We start from the raw sequence: 15,821 nt of genomic DNA, 5'->3' as shown, positions 1-15,821 counted from the left end.
TGTGAGAGGGTGGGATTGGAATTGGGATATAGAGATAGAGAGGTGAGAGAGAGAGAGAGGGGGGGGAGAGAGAGAGAGAGAGAGGGGGGGGGGGGGGGAGAGGAGGGAAATAATAGGGGGAGGGAGAGGGAGAGAGAGAGAGTAGCAGATAGGAGAGAGAGAGAGAGAGAGAGAGAGAGAGAGAGAGAGGAGATATTGATAGGGAGTAGAGGATGGGGGTTCAAAGAGTATAGGGGATATGATGTATAGAAAGAGAGAGAGGGACATAGATTAGGGGGTGAGCAAGGAAGGGGGAGAGAGAGAGAGAGAGAGAGAGAGAGAATGGGGTAGAGAGAGGAATAGAAATATATATATATATATACATAGAGAGAGAGAGAGAGAGAAATGGGGGTTCAAAGAGTATGTGGGATAGGATGTATATAAGGAGAGAGAGAGAGGGACATATAATAGTGGATGATAGAAGAAAAATGAGGGAGGAAGAGAGAGAGAAAGAGAGAGAGAGAGAGAGAGAGAGAGAGAGAGAGGAGGGAAAGACTATGGGATAGGATGTAAAGAGATAGATAGATAAAGAGACAAGATGGGGTAGGGAGAGAGGGAGGGAGAAATGGAGAGAGAAGGGGGAGGGAGAGAATGGTATGATTTCCAATAGTTCGCACACACTATAGTGTGCAAGTGCTATTGAGAATTTCATTTATCCATAGTGTGTATGCACTTTAGTGCGCACACACTATTGAGAATTCCATTTTTCCATAGCACACACATTCTATGGCTTGGGCTTAACAAGCCTATGCTCAGGCCATAATGTGTGCGTGCGATTGGAAATTTTGAAGAAAAAAGTGTCATCTTTTTGGCACCTCAACTTGGTTCATTCACCCACATGCATGTCCCAATTATCATATTATATATCATAAACAAAATGAATTTTCAACATAATGCCCTGATTGTCACATAAGTAGATATCAATTAGATCAAATAATGAAAAAGGTGCCTCCCAAGGTTCTTCAGTACATTTCCATTATTCCATCTCTGCAATAATTATTTAGGTGTAGTAGCTTGGCATAATTTATGGATTAACATGCACGCAATAGAAGTCAAGATGACATTATGTGAATGTTTGTGGATGGTTCTACATTTAAGGACATAGAAGATAGGAGGCTAGTATTTAAAGAAGAACTTTGTAATTTGAATTGGTAGCAGACAATGTCAATCCATTTGGCGAGATGAGATATGTTTACTCGGTTTAACCTATTTTTTTTATTAACAATAACATTCCTCCTTGGATTTCTGTAAAGAGGGAGCACATAATATTGGCAATGATTGTACTAGGTATTTTTCCATTTAATAGTAATCTAAATCAATTTATAAACATAGTATGGAAATGGTTGTAATAATTATGTTTTGTTTATGTTCATTCAAGTAGGTAAGTACCAAGTGACGGATTTGAATGTATATATTGAGCCCTTGATTGATGAGTTGTTGGAGTTATGGAATGGGTACACTATGTATGACATGTCTAGACCAATTGGTGAAAGGCAAATTCAATTCCATGCAATGCTCGTATGGACAATACATGATGCCCTTGGACTAACACATTTTTGTGGTATGTAAAACTGTTAACACATATTTTTCATTGTATGTTTACGTTGCATGTGATAATTGTAAATATGAATCTTATAGTTCACATGTCATCCAATTATACATGATCTTGTAGGTATTTAGACAAAGGGAAAATTTTCTTGTCTAATTTTTGGTCCAAAGATGAAATCTTTCCATTCAAAAGGTTTAGGAAAATAGGTGTTCAATGAGCATAGACACTTTCTCCACAAAAATCATAAGTATCAAATTACCAAAAAACATCTTTTCAATGGGAACTAAGAGGCAACATCAAAGCCATGAAGAATGACACCTCATATGTGGAAGTTGAATACAATAGAATGAATCATCAAGATACTATCATTGCATCTGATGCAAGTTTTCATATGAAATTTAAATTTGGATATTGTCTTTTTTTTACTAAAGATATAATTGATGTTTGTGAAGGTCATCAAGGCATCAATGAGAAACTTCCAAAAGGACTTAAAAGATATCCTAGACAATTTAGTAGGTTGTCATACTATGAGCACCTCCTAGTCATGCATTTGTTTAATGATACGCATATTGGAAAGAATGTAATAGATCTTGGAAAACATGACTATGAAACCCATTATATATGATCTTGGAAAATACATGAGGTTAGAAGTGTTCTTAGTCTCATTAATATATTTTTACATGATGAATATATTCTAGGTGGTTTTCATCTAAATAAATTGATAAAAAAGACATAAAGAAATGGAAGAAAAAAATTCCTTAACTTTTGTGTAAGATGCAAAAGTGTCTACCTTCAACTTTTTTCAATGCACAAGAACACTGCCTCATACATCTAGTTTAGGAGATTGAATTGTGTGGACCTGTACCAACTAGGTCAATGTGAATGATTGAGAGGCACTTAAAATTTTTGAAGGGCTTGGTTCGATAGAGAGTACATCTTGAAGGTTCCATGGTCGAGGGATAGATGGTCTACTAGACCATGGTTTACATTAGTGAATATCTTTCCAAGTTTTTATCAAAATCCATGTGGATCACATTTGGGATCCCAACTTCATGAATAGATTTGAAGGGAAGTACTTGATGGGGAAAGGTAGATTGAGGAAAGTGAGAGGTAATTATAAGAATCTATTGTAGTTAATTAATTCTTATCCTTCATCAATATAAGTTGTTTCTAATTGGTCTATTTATTTTATATAGTTGCTCATGAGTGGGATGCACTTCATTTGTATATTGCAAGAAATCTTGATTGGATGATGGTATGGATTGAATAATCTCAACAAAATGGTCTCTAATTAACATGGGATGATTTTGCTTCATTGGTTAACGAAGCTCATCGTAATTCAGATTCCAATGTTATGCCAATTGTAATTGATCTAGAAAACGATTTAAGCAGTGGAAAGGTAGGTATAAGTTAATCTATCATGACCCATTTGTTTAATATCAAATCGAGGATGGATGCATAATTTTTTCATGTTTGAAAAATAATAGGTCAAGTACCATAGAGCTATGTACTACAATGGCTATAAATTTTGCATAAAAAGGTGGACAAGACTAAGAGAACTTATGATTCTGGGATAACGATAGTGTTTGAGGCCACCAATATTTTGTCTAGAAACAACATGCATCCTCAACAATTCAAAAACAAATACTATGTCATTTTGGGCGATATAATTGAGTGCAACTTTAATTCCTTCAAACAAGTTCTACTTGGTGTCAAATGGTACAGGCTACTACTGAATCAAAATGATCCTAATAGAACTATTATTGAACATCATAATGGATTTACAATGATTAATAAAAGGTCATTTTAGCTAGCTAGAAATGAGCCTTATGTTCTTCCAAGCCAATGTGAGAAAGTATTTTACTTTGGCATTCCACATAAACTTAAGAAGTGGAAGATGAAGTAGATGCTGATGATGACGAAGATGGAAGAGATGATGATACTAATGATGGTGAAGATAAAGGAGATGATGATGATGTTGGTGGTGAAGATGTTCATGATGATGGTGATGACATTGACGATGATGACGACGATGATGATGATGGTGGTGGTGATGGTGATGGTGGTGATGATAGCGACGACAACGAAAATGATGATGATGATGGTCATAGTGATGACCATGATGTTGATGATGGTCATTTTGATGATTTGGATGAAGAAGATTATCAATGACATGATCAATGGAAATGTATTGGGTTCTAATTACTTATAATATGTTTTTTTTGTAGAGCTAACCAATTAAAAAATATACAATGTTATGCTTTTTGCAATGTGTGCATATTATTCATGTTATTCTCTATGTAATTTGTAGCATAAGCATCATGTAATCTATAACTAACTTAAGAAAAATTATTTACATATGTAGGAAACTATACCCCTTTAACGAGGATTGTACACAGTGACATAGATCGGGAGGTATTAATTTATTACATGTTTGCTTTCTCTTTACCTTCAACATTAACTTTAGGAAAACTTCATGAATATTAGCCTCACTTTATAGAAAACTATTTTGCTCCTTCAACTATATCTCTCATTTGATGGGCTCCAGGTACCACCAAATAGGTATATGTTAGATTTTTCTTCCTCAAGTGAGGTAAATGCTGGAATAGAAGAGGATAATGAGACATGTAGTAGGTCTACAAAAGAGAGACAACCTAGAGGGAAAAAGATTAGAAGAAAATTCAATAAATGCATGCAATTTTCCTTGCTCAAAGGGGTCGTCTTCTTATGATGATGAGATAAAGGGTGACATCAAGATTCCCTTAAGGCACAAACATCTTAAGAAAGAATGGATACCCAAGGAAATGCCTCTAAATAACACTAATTTTTGCATTAACAAGAGGATATGTCACACAACTCCATCATCATTACATAGTTTGGGCATATTTTTCATGGATGACATAAAGGATAGTTATAACAAAGTTGTTGAATTGATGGAGTCTATAGGACCTTGCTACAATTACAAAAATTGGATGCAAATAGTTCAATATAAAAAAGTATGCATAGGTATCCATTGTTAGCAAATTATCTATTGAAATCTGATTGAAAAGATCATTGAAAAAGAGATTGTTGAAGAAGATTATGTGTTTCAATCATTATTTTGTCACTGATGTCAAACTTGCTATTTTTTGGTTAGACAATTGCTTATAAGATTCAAGTACTATCACTTAGTTGATTGATGAGGAGGATTTGATCAATAAGATGTAACAAAAGCACCTAGAGGAAAGGTTGAGTTATGATTATGAAATGAAGTACAAGGATTAGTTAAGACAATGACAACATGATGTATTGATGATCTTCTTAAGGTTAGAAAATGGTTGGTTACACTTAGAAAGCCTAGAAGAATAAGTTAAATAAAGTTTGTCTACCAAGCTTGACCAAGTAGATAGTAGGGTAATTTGTATTAGATCAAAGCTCTGTTGTTACTCTCTAAAAATTGTATTAGTCTAGGGTAAATCCTTTTGATTAAGGTTGACCTAACAGTCATTAGAAAATCCTTTAACAGGGTGGCATTCTAAGTGAATGGCCTAAAGTCCTTTAACAAGGCACACTTTTAATAAGGTGATTGAAATCCCTTAATTGGGTCACATTTAATAGTGTCTATTGTAACATTTAATAGGGCTGGCCTTTCATAGGGTATCACTTCAGAAGAGTGAAAAAGAGTAGCATGTTACTGGTGATTTTTTCCAAATTGAGTTTCCACATAAATCATTGTATCAAGTGTGCTGATGAATGTGTTGTGTTTCATGCTTTACACTTCTACAAATTGATTTGACAGTAACATACAAGTTTTAGTAAATACACAATGAATGCATGTATGATTATGAATATTTTATGGGTTTACTGAAGTGCAAAAAGTTTTATTTATACATATAGACATTGGATAATTGATTCACCCCTCTAGTTATTCTAAAGTAATTCCAAAATTTGGTATTAGAGCCATCTACTTAAGAGGACTATTTTTAAGGTACTAGGAGCACAAAGATCAAGATGTCTAAAAGAGAAGTACCCAACCTCAATAGAGATAACTTTCCTACATGGAAAAGTTTGATGAAGCGATACCTTGGAGGACTTGGAGATCATGTACAATCTACCATTATAGTGGAAAATGTTGATCCAACTAAAGCCCTAATTGCTGAAGATATACAGAAGAAGAAGGAACACAATTAGGCGATATTGGAGATTACCTCTGCCCTAAGCTATGTCAAATTTGATGATATTAAAGGTTGTGATAGTGTAAAGAAAATGTGGGATGCCTTGAACACCATCTATGGAGGAGAAAAAAATGTTCAACGAGCCAAATCTGAGAGCCTGAGAGGTAAGTTTGATGATATGAGAATGGAAGAAGGTGAAAATATTGCTCAATATGTTGCTAGGATTAAAGAAGTTGTTAGTGCAATAAGAGGAGCTACTAGCCATATAAATGATAATAATGTGTTTAGTAAAGTCTTGAGAACATTATTTCCTATTTATGTTATTAGAGTTTTTGCAATCCAAGAGTTGAGATGTATTCTAGGAAATGATCTAACTCTTGAAGGTCTGGTAGGTAGACTCATTGCTTTTGAGCTATCTAACTTTGACAATTACAAACCAAAGAGTCTTGAGTCTGCTTTCAAAGCTAAGTTATTATTGAAGGATTCTAATGAGGTAAAGTAGAAGAAGAGGAAAAGAAAGATAAAATATGCATCTAGTGATAGTGATACAAATGAGGAAGATGTTGAACAATTGGAAGCACCACTGGCAAAAAGATTTTATATAGGTAAAGACAAGTTCAAAGGTAAGCTACCCATCATTTGTTTCAACTGCAATGAAGTTGGTCATATTGCTACAAGATTTACACAAAATAAGAAATAAAGAGAAGGAAACAAGTATAAAAATAGAAGAGAAGATGACAACAGAGATTACAAAGACAAAGACAAGAAATTATGGTACATTGCTGATGAACATGATGATGTGGTATATGTTGCAATAAAGGATGAATCTAATGAAGATGACGCAACTGCACTTGTGACTTGTGTAAAAAAGAATGATAGATGGATCATTGATAGTGGATGCTAACATCACATGACTAGAGGCAAAATTAAGTTCATTACCTTAACTTTTTATGATGGAAATAGTGTAATATTTAGTAATGATGCACCATGCTTGATAAAAGTAAATGGATATATCAAACTCATAGACAAGATTTCATGTGACAATGCTTACTATGTTGAAGGACTAAATTATAACTTGTTAAGTGTGTCAAAATTGAATAATCTGGGATGCAAGGTTGAATTTGGAAACAAAACTACTAAGATATATGACACAAATGGAAAACTAATTCAAAAAGGTCATCAAAGTAGAAGTAATCTATTCTATCTAGATATAAAGGATGCTACTTGTCTTGTTGCAAAATTTGATGATGTATGGCTTTGGCACAAGAGATTATGTCATGCTAATTTTGATAACTTGGTTAGTATCAGCAACATGAAGAGAGTTTTTCAAATGTTTAAGTGGTATTTGGTAAGAGTTGGTAAAGAGACAGGTAAGAGTCTAAAATTCTTGAGATCAGATAGAGGAGGATAATTCACTTCAAATGAGTTTGAGATGTTCTATAATGACAGAGGAATCAAAAGACAAACATCTACACCTAGGACCCCTCCACAAAATGGAATTGCTAAATGGAGAAACATGTCTATAATGGACTATGCCAGAACACTTATGATGGAGAAGAATGTTGCTTTGAAATACAAGAGAGAAGCTGTAAGTACTATTGTATATACCTTGAACCATGTGTAAATCAAGAAAGATACTCATTCAACATCTTTTGAACTATGGTATAGATATGCACCCAATGTAAAATACTTTCAGGTATTTGGAAGTAAGTGTTACATTCTTAAAGATGTTAGGAATGGAAAGTTTGATGCAAAATGTGAAGAATGTATATTCCTTGGATACTCCACAAGAAGCAAAGCTTATAAGTGTTTAAATACTAACACTAACAAAATTTTTGAAAGTACAAATGTAAACTTTGATGAATTTATAGAAGTAAATGAGGTTAAACCTATGTAAGAACTAGAAGAATAAAAATCATTTGTATACTTTTATGAAGGAATCTTACTAAAGAAGATGTTGTAAATCAAGTTACAAATCAACAACAAGTATTAGTGACTGTTGAGTCACATCCTGTGAATGTTGAGTTGTGTTCAGGAACTAAGCTACATTCAGATACCATGTTGCAAAATGAAGAAGATGCACCTTTTGATTCTGAGATTAGTACACACGAAAGAGATGCTGACATACCTAATAGAAATGTATACAGTGACTCTAAAGTTGAAAGACAAAATGTAGAAATAAGAGATGAGCGAAGATTATCTAAATATGTCTAAAGGCATCATCCTACTGATCAAATAATTGGAAACAAAGATGCTAGGCCAATGACAAGAAATAGATTGAGAGGTGAATCATGTTTGTTAAGCATGGAGGAGCCCAAAATAGTAAAAGATGCATTAGAGGATGATGATTGGTACAAGGCCATGGAAGAACAGATTGAACAGATAGAGAATAAAACATGGAGTCTAGTTCCTAGACCAGAAGAAAAAAATGTGATTGGCACCAAGTGCATATTTAGAAACAAGTCAGATGAGAAAGGTGAAGTCACAAGTAACAAAGAAAGATTATTTTGCAAGGGTTATGCACAAGAAGAAGGAATTGACCATGGAGAGGCATTTGCTTCTATTGTAAGAATGGAAGGAGTAAGAACTCTACTTTCTTATGCTACATACAAAGGTTTCAAAGTTTATTAGATGGATATTAAATCTACATTTTTGAATGGCATACTAGAAGAGGAAGTCGACGTAGAACACCCAAAAGGATTTTTTGATGATAACAATAAGAACATGGTATGTAGACTGCACAGAACCCTATATGGATTGAAGCAAGCACGAAGAACATGGTATCTTCGTCCAATTGACCACCCAAACATCTTATCGCACTTACCACTTCTTTTATTCTTGCACCGTACTGAACAACATTCTCATTTTCTTCCATTCTCATATCATCAAATTTTCCTCTGAGACTTTCTCTTTTTTCTCTTTGTACATTCTGATCTCCTCCATAGATGTCTTATAGGGCTTTCCACATTTTGAATGCGGTGTCACATCCTTTGATATCATCAAATTCAGCATGGCTAAGTGCAAAGGCAATCTCCAGCATTGTCTGGATATGTTCTTGCTTGTTTTTCATATCTTCTGTAGTAGGAGCACTTGTTGGATCGACATGTTCAGTAATAATTGATTTTTGGGCATAATCTCCTATGGATCCAAGATGTAGTTTCATCAAACTTTGCCATGCAACAAAGTTGTCTTTGTTGAGCTTGGGAACTTCTCTCTTAGGCATTTTGATCATTTCTGCTTCTAGTCGTTTTAAACTGGATCAGTAGTCTTCTCTGATACCAATTGTTAGAATCTTTTAGAATAACTGAGAGGGGGGGCTGAATCAGTTATTCAAGGTCCCAAATGCCCTAATAAAACCATTTTTTTTTTCACCAAATGTAGTGAACTCATAAACCTTTTAACCATCCAAGCTTAAATCAATCATATTAGCAAGTTACAGTAAATCAACATGCAAAGGTAAAACATGCAAGATCAACACATGACATAATGATTTACGTGGAAACCCAATTTGGGAAAAACCACCAGTAACATGCTACTTGATTCTCACTCTTTTGAAGTGATGCCCTGTTAAAGGCTTACAACACACTGTTAAATGTGACCTTGTTAGAGGATTTCACCAAACTGTTAGGAATGGGCCTGGTTGAAGGAATTTAGAACATTGACTGGGAATGTCACCCTGTTAAAGGATTTATCTCATGGCTATCAAACCAACCTAAGTCCATAGGATTTGAACTAATTGTTACAATTGCTAGAAAGTAACAACAATGAACTTTTGATCTGATATAACTTACAACATACTTTGCAGATTTCAGACCACACTTTCAGTTTAGTCCTTATGCTTGGCTTTTATCTCTTCAGCTCTGACTGCTTGTCATCTATTCAAGCTTCATCTCCTTGAGTCTTCTAACTCACTGTACTAATGCATCCATATCAGGGGTCTTCTTACTAAAACAGAGTAACTATGCTCTCTTTCCTCTTTTTCCACCTTCTTCAGCACTTTACACTTTCATGCTTGACCACCCCTCTCTCATTTATTTTTTTCATTAACTAATGACTCCTTATATAGAGATCTGATATGCCTTTGCCGCTCAATTCTCCCTCTTCACTTTTAGGGTTTCAATATGGATTAGGTAAAATACAATGTATCTACCCCATATCTTGTTCTCTTCTAGAAACTTCGCCAGTTGTATCCTCAAAAACGTTTTACATGGTGTTCTATGCCACTAGCTCATCATTCTTATCTTCTATTTAATTTACAAACTTCTAAGTAATAACCTTGTCGGCTTAGTTCTGGCGAATCTTTGATCTTCGAAATAATGCAGCAACTCGGCATTATTTGTTTTACTGATGCTCGGCATCTCAGTGTTACTCGACATCTACACAAAACTGTGTTACTCGGAACTTACAGAAAACTGTGTTACTCGGCACCTACAAAAAACTGTGTTACTTGGCACCTACAGAAAACTGTGTTACTCGGCACCTACAGAAAACTGTGTTACTCGGCACCTACTCTTTACTCGGCACCTAAAGATCACTCGGCTTATATGATATACTCGGCACCTTCTCTTAGTTGAGCTTTGTAAAAGACTTAGCTAACACCTAACCTCTTTAATATGTTTCAGTGTGCCCTTTTTTCTGTATCTTATAGTATGTTATCAAATACACTTTTTCATCAATGGCTTAGCTGATCCTAGTACTTCATTACAACATCATAACTTTAACCTTTCTCTAGGTGTTCTAGTTACATCTTATTGATTGCCACCACCTTTTCAACCAACTAATTGATAGTATTTGGATCACTAAAGCAATTGTCATTCCTGCAAGTAGCAAGTTTGACATCAATGACAAAACAATGATTGAGAACATTCTTTATCATTCCAACAACTCTTATTATCAATTCAATCATTTCTAACAGTTTGTTGATCTAATCTTGAAGCTATTTGGACAGTGGGTTCAGTTGCCTTCCATAACTCCTAATAGGGTTGGAATCTCCTAACATCGATTTAAAGTCTCCTAACAGGGATTCTTTTTACTAAATGTTGTAATAGACTCCTAACAAGATCCATCCTCTAACAATGAATATTCATATTAGTACATCATTTTGTGGGCATCATTCCCACCAGGGTTTTCCCTCTGATCAAGGGTTTCCCTATTCAACATATTCGGTGTAATTGTTTATGTGCATCTCTTTATGGTTGATGTTTACTTTGGTTGAATGGTCAATATTTCTTAAAAGAATAAATATTTTAAATTATAATATAACTAATTCAAAACCCCCTCCCCAAATATCTTAGTTGTATTGGTGAACCATTGTTTCTAATAGTTGACCCTCAGTTTTAAAGATTGGGAAATAATTCTTGTTGATTTGTAGCATAGACCTAATGAACCAAACAAGTTATGCTTTCTGTGGAGACTCCTCTTGCACAAGCTACCCATTCTTAAACCAAATGAGGTTTTCAATGTTTGACCCTACTGTAGGAAATCACAAACCATCTACCATATCTTCTTTATTGTGTCTTTTTGAATGAAGTCTTGGCCATATTTCAGATTATCCTTGATCGGAACTTTAACATTCATAATATCATTTCAAGGAGATTTTTTAGTAATCATAAATATTGTAATCTCTTTTGGTTTGTTCTTTCTACTAAAATTTTATGGCTCTTATGGAAAAAGGAATGATAATTTTTTCTCTAGTAGTATTAGAAATCTTATTGGGTCTCTTAGCAGACACAAAATTTATGATATTTCTATGCAGGTTACCTTGGTTTTGAAGATTGCAAAGGATAATTCTTAGAAGCTTCTCTAGAATGGAACAACCACCATGTTGAAGAAAGAGGTCAATTATGATTATATGATAGAGATTGCTAAAAGGGTTCCTTCCACATTTATTAATGCTGTAAGAGAAGAAAGAGACTCATGTTATTGCTGAACCAGTGGCCTTTCTTTGTCTAGTAGCAATTACCGTGACATTCCCAGGTCCACAAGGATGGGCCACAATAGTCACTATAAATGTCATACTTGAGTATAGTTGCTTCATAAATCTTATTTTTGTCTATATGTATATGGTCTTGTTGTTAAATACTCCTTGATGGGTCCTTTATACTAAATATGTAATATCTGATGGAACAAGTGATACAAGTCAAACTACTTTAATGGTTATAGTGTTGTAGACTTTTTCAAATCCCATATACTCAATACAAAATTTTAAAATAAAATAAAATAATGCTACTTAAATTTTTAAAGATTCTTAACTAAAACTATAATGATGTAAAAAGAAATATTAAGGGATAATGAATAAATAAATAAATTTTAATATCGATATTGATAATATTTATCTGTGTATATTGTAATGGTCAATTTATCTTTAATTAATCCAATAGGCTTATATGTGGGAGCTTTGCTCGCAAATTTTATAATTTTTTGCCGAGAAATTGTTAAGATTTATTTTTCACTATTTTTCACTATTTTTTGACTATTTGAGTTGTTTTTTATATTCTATTTATTTCCTTATATTCTTGTACCTCATAAATTATAGAAACAAATTAAAATTATAGAAATAAATTAATTCTATTTTTCCCCCTTTCTATTTCTAATGAATTTTTTGCATCACATTAATAAATTAATTATTTCACAATTTTACTCAATAATGTTCTAGTTGTAAATATAGAGAAGGTGTTGCAACAAAGCTAGTTCAGAGACATATTCTGATACACTCAGGGCCCGTTTGGTTGTTGGAATACGATTTAGGAATGAGAATCTGAAACCCTTGATTTGGGATTCTGGAACTTGAAATCTAGATTATGGTTTCTAAATTTATGTTGGGACCACTTGGTTCAAATTTAAAATTCTTTGTTAGTGTGCTTTCCTTACTGTATGTTCTATGACTGGAGAGAAAACTAGTATGAAAGAATTGTATGATGAATGCCTTAATTTGGAGTGTCCTTAATATTTATTGTTTGGCATTACTATTCTGCAACATTGGGAGAATGCATTTAATGTCTGGCATTAGTGATTTGGGGTAAGTGGTTATAGGTTTCCCATGCCAATATTGCCCATTGTTTGGCATGGGTTTGAAACTATAGTTTGACTCCGCGTAGTACCTGGCTAGATGTTATTTCTCATGCCATATTTTGGCATCAACATTTCTGCTTGTAATGCTTGCAAAAACTAATTGTTGGCCTTGGAGGAACACTGATTTTGTGTGTTCATCTAGACCAGGTCGTGGTTGAAGAATAGATGTGTAAACTACTAGGAAAGTGTCAACTATTTGGGCATTTACACCTACTACTATTGTGATGATACTCCTAATCAATTGAATATTTTCCCTCTACATTTGTCAGAATGGTATTTTTCCAGGGCCTCATGTTATCTCAAATAGATCTGCATTTGTTATTGAGGCCATTGAAGGATTTCTATAGTCACCTACAAGTTCCTTTATTTGACTATAATTTCTTAATAGTTGAAGCATCTAAATTGCAAATATTTGATATTCAAAAATGGGCATGTGGATGTCAAATCTAATTAAATTTCACTTTATTTTGAATCATCACTTTTTAAAAAAATGGGATTTAAAATACGAGTCCCAAATAACAAGTATTTTGGAGGAATACATAATTCTTGTTTTGGGGGTCAAATGGGGATACAAATCCACATTTTCCTGAATTCCAATTCCTATTTTGTGACCCAAACAATGGATTAATTTTTTGTAAATTATAATTCTTGCTCAAATCCACTTCTCTAAAGTCACTTTATATTCCTTGAATTTTTCAATAATCATATTCAGGTGGATAAGGTAATTACTTATTTTATTTTTTATTTAGTATCATGTTAAAATTAGTTGGGACAAGTTGTGGTTATTTTCACAAGGAGACAAAGGAATCAAACAAGTTGTAGCAAAAATATAGCAAAAAATGGAGAAGGTACAATATTGGGTGGTTGCAAGGTTGTTATCTTATAATATTATATAAATAAATTTCTAATCTATCTAGAAGAAGCACAAACTAAGGAAGATAATGCAAGCATGTGCAATGTTGTTCATCCACATCCATCTATTTCTTTCTTAAGCTTAGAATCATGGTTTAGAAGTATCATACTGAGAGAGAAAAAGTTGTAGGAAATTTCATGGAAAATCAAGAAAAGTGGGAAGCCAAAGCTTACCAATCTTAAATATTATTTAATGTAATCTATATGCATTTTCTTTAGATCAAATTGATATAAAAGTTTTTGAATTAATATTTTTTTAAATGTGGATAAATCTTTACTATTTATTCAATTGATAGCAACTAATATTTTTTTAATCTTGAATTGATGATAAATACCATGAATATTTAATTGATAGCACCCAATATTTTTTTAATCTTGTATGATAAATATTGTCAAACTGATGGTCAAGTCTATATCTAATTTCTCATGCCATATTTTGGCATCAACATTTCCACTTGTAATGCTTACAAAAACTAATTGTTGGCGTGGGAGGAACTCTGATTTTGTGTGTTCATCTAGACCAGGTCGTGGTTAAAGAATAGATGTGTAAACTGCTAGGAAAGTGCCAACTATTTGGGCACTTACACCTACTACTATTGTGATGATACTCCTAATCAATTGAATATTTTCCCTCTACATTTGTCAGCATGGTATTTTTCCAGGACCTCATGTTATCTCAAATAGATCTGCATTTGTTATTGAGGCCATTGAAGGATTTCTATAGTCACCTACAAGTTCCTTTATTTGACTATAATTTCTTAATAGTTGAAGCATCTAAATTGCAAATATTTGATATTCAAAAATGGGCATGTGGATGTCAAATCCAATTAAATTTCACTTTATTTTGAATCATCACTTTTTTTAAAAATGGGATTTAAAATACGAGTCCCAAATAACAAGTATTTTGGAGGAATACATAATTCTTGTTTTGGGGGTCAAATGGGGATACAAATCCACATTTTCCTGAATTCCAATTCCTATTTTGTGACCCAAACAATGGATTAATTTTTTGCAAATTATAATTCTTGCTCAAATCCACTTCTCTGAAGTCACTTTGTATTCCTTGAATTTTTCAATAATCATATTCAGGTGGATAAGGTAATTACTTATTTTATTTTTTATTTAGTAGCATGTTAAAATTAGTTGGGTCAAGTTGTGGTTATTTTCACAAGGAGACAAAGGAATCAAACAAGTTGTAGCAAAAATATAGCAAAAAATGGAGAAGGTACAATATTGGGTGGTTGCAAGGTTGTTATCTTATAATATTATATAAATAAATTTCTAATCTATCTAGAAGAAGCACAACCTAAGGAAGATAATGCAAGCATGTGCAATGTTGTTCATCCACATCCATCTATTTCTTTCTTAAGCTTAGAATCATGTTTTAGAAGTATCACAGTGAGAGAAAAAGTTGTAGGAAATTTCATGGAAATTCAAGAAAAGTGGGAAGCCAAAGCTTACCAATCTTAAATATTATTTAATGTAATCTATGTGCATTTTCTTTAGATCAAATTAATATAAAATTTTTTGAATTTTTTTTTTTTTAAATGTGGATAAATCTTTACTATTTATTCAATTGATAGGAACTAATATTTTTTTAATCTTGAATTGATGATAAATACCATGAATATTTAATTGATAACACCCAATATTTTTTCTATCTTGTATGATAAATATTGTCAAAGTGATGGTCAAGTCTATATCTATAAGATTTCTCATATTTACATCACTATGCTTTTGCAACATGGAAAAGATTATTTATGTATTTATAGAATCAATTTTATAATCAAATTGTTAAAAATGACTTTGGAGATAATATAGATCTAAAGCATGTTGTGTTGCGGATGTTAATACTCATTCTAAAAATTTTATTGTTGTTCATTTTACTTTTTTAAATTCAAACTATTATATTTTATCTATAGTTAAAATTGAAGCAAAAGTGAAGTAAAATTGTCTACTTTTCATGAAAGTAGATAACTCCACCATGATGTATCCCATTCTACCTCTTTGAATTGGGTATGAAGTGTAGCTCTATTCTTGACTATGTAATTCTAACACTAAAGTTGAAAAATAAAAAAATCAAGTACTTCTACAAC

This window comes from Cupressus sempervirens, chromosome 8 (assembly GCF_028749045.1).
Source record: "Cupressus sempervirens isolate cs-2001-9-10 chromosome 8, ASM2874904v1, whole genome shotgun sequence".
NCBI lineage: Eukaryota > Viridiplantae > Streptophyta > Pinopsida > Cupressales > Cupressaceae > Cupressus > Cupressus sempervirens.
Note: the sequence above shows the minus strand (reverse complement) of the source record.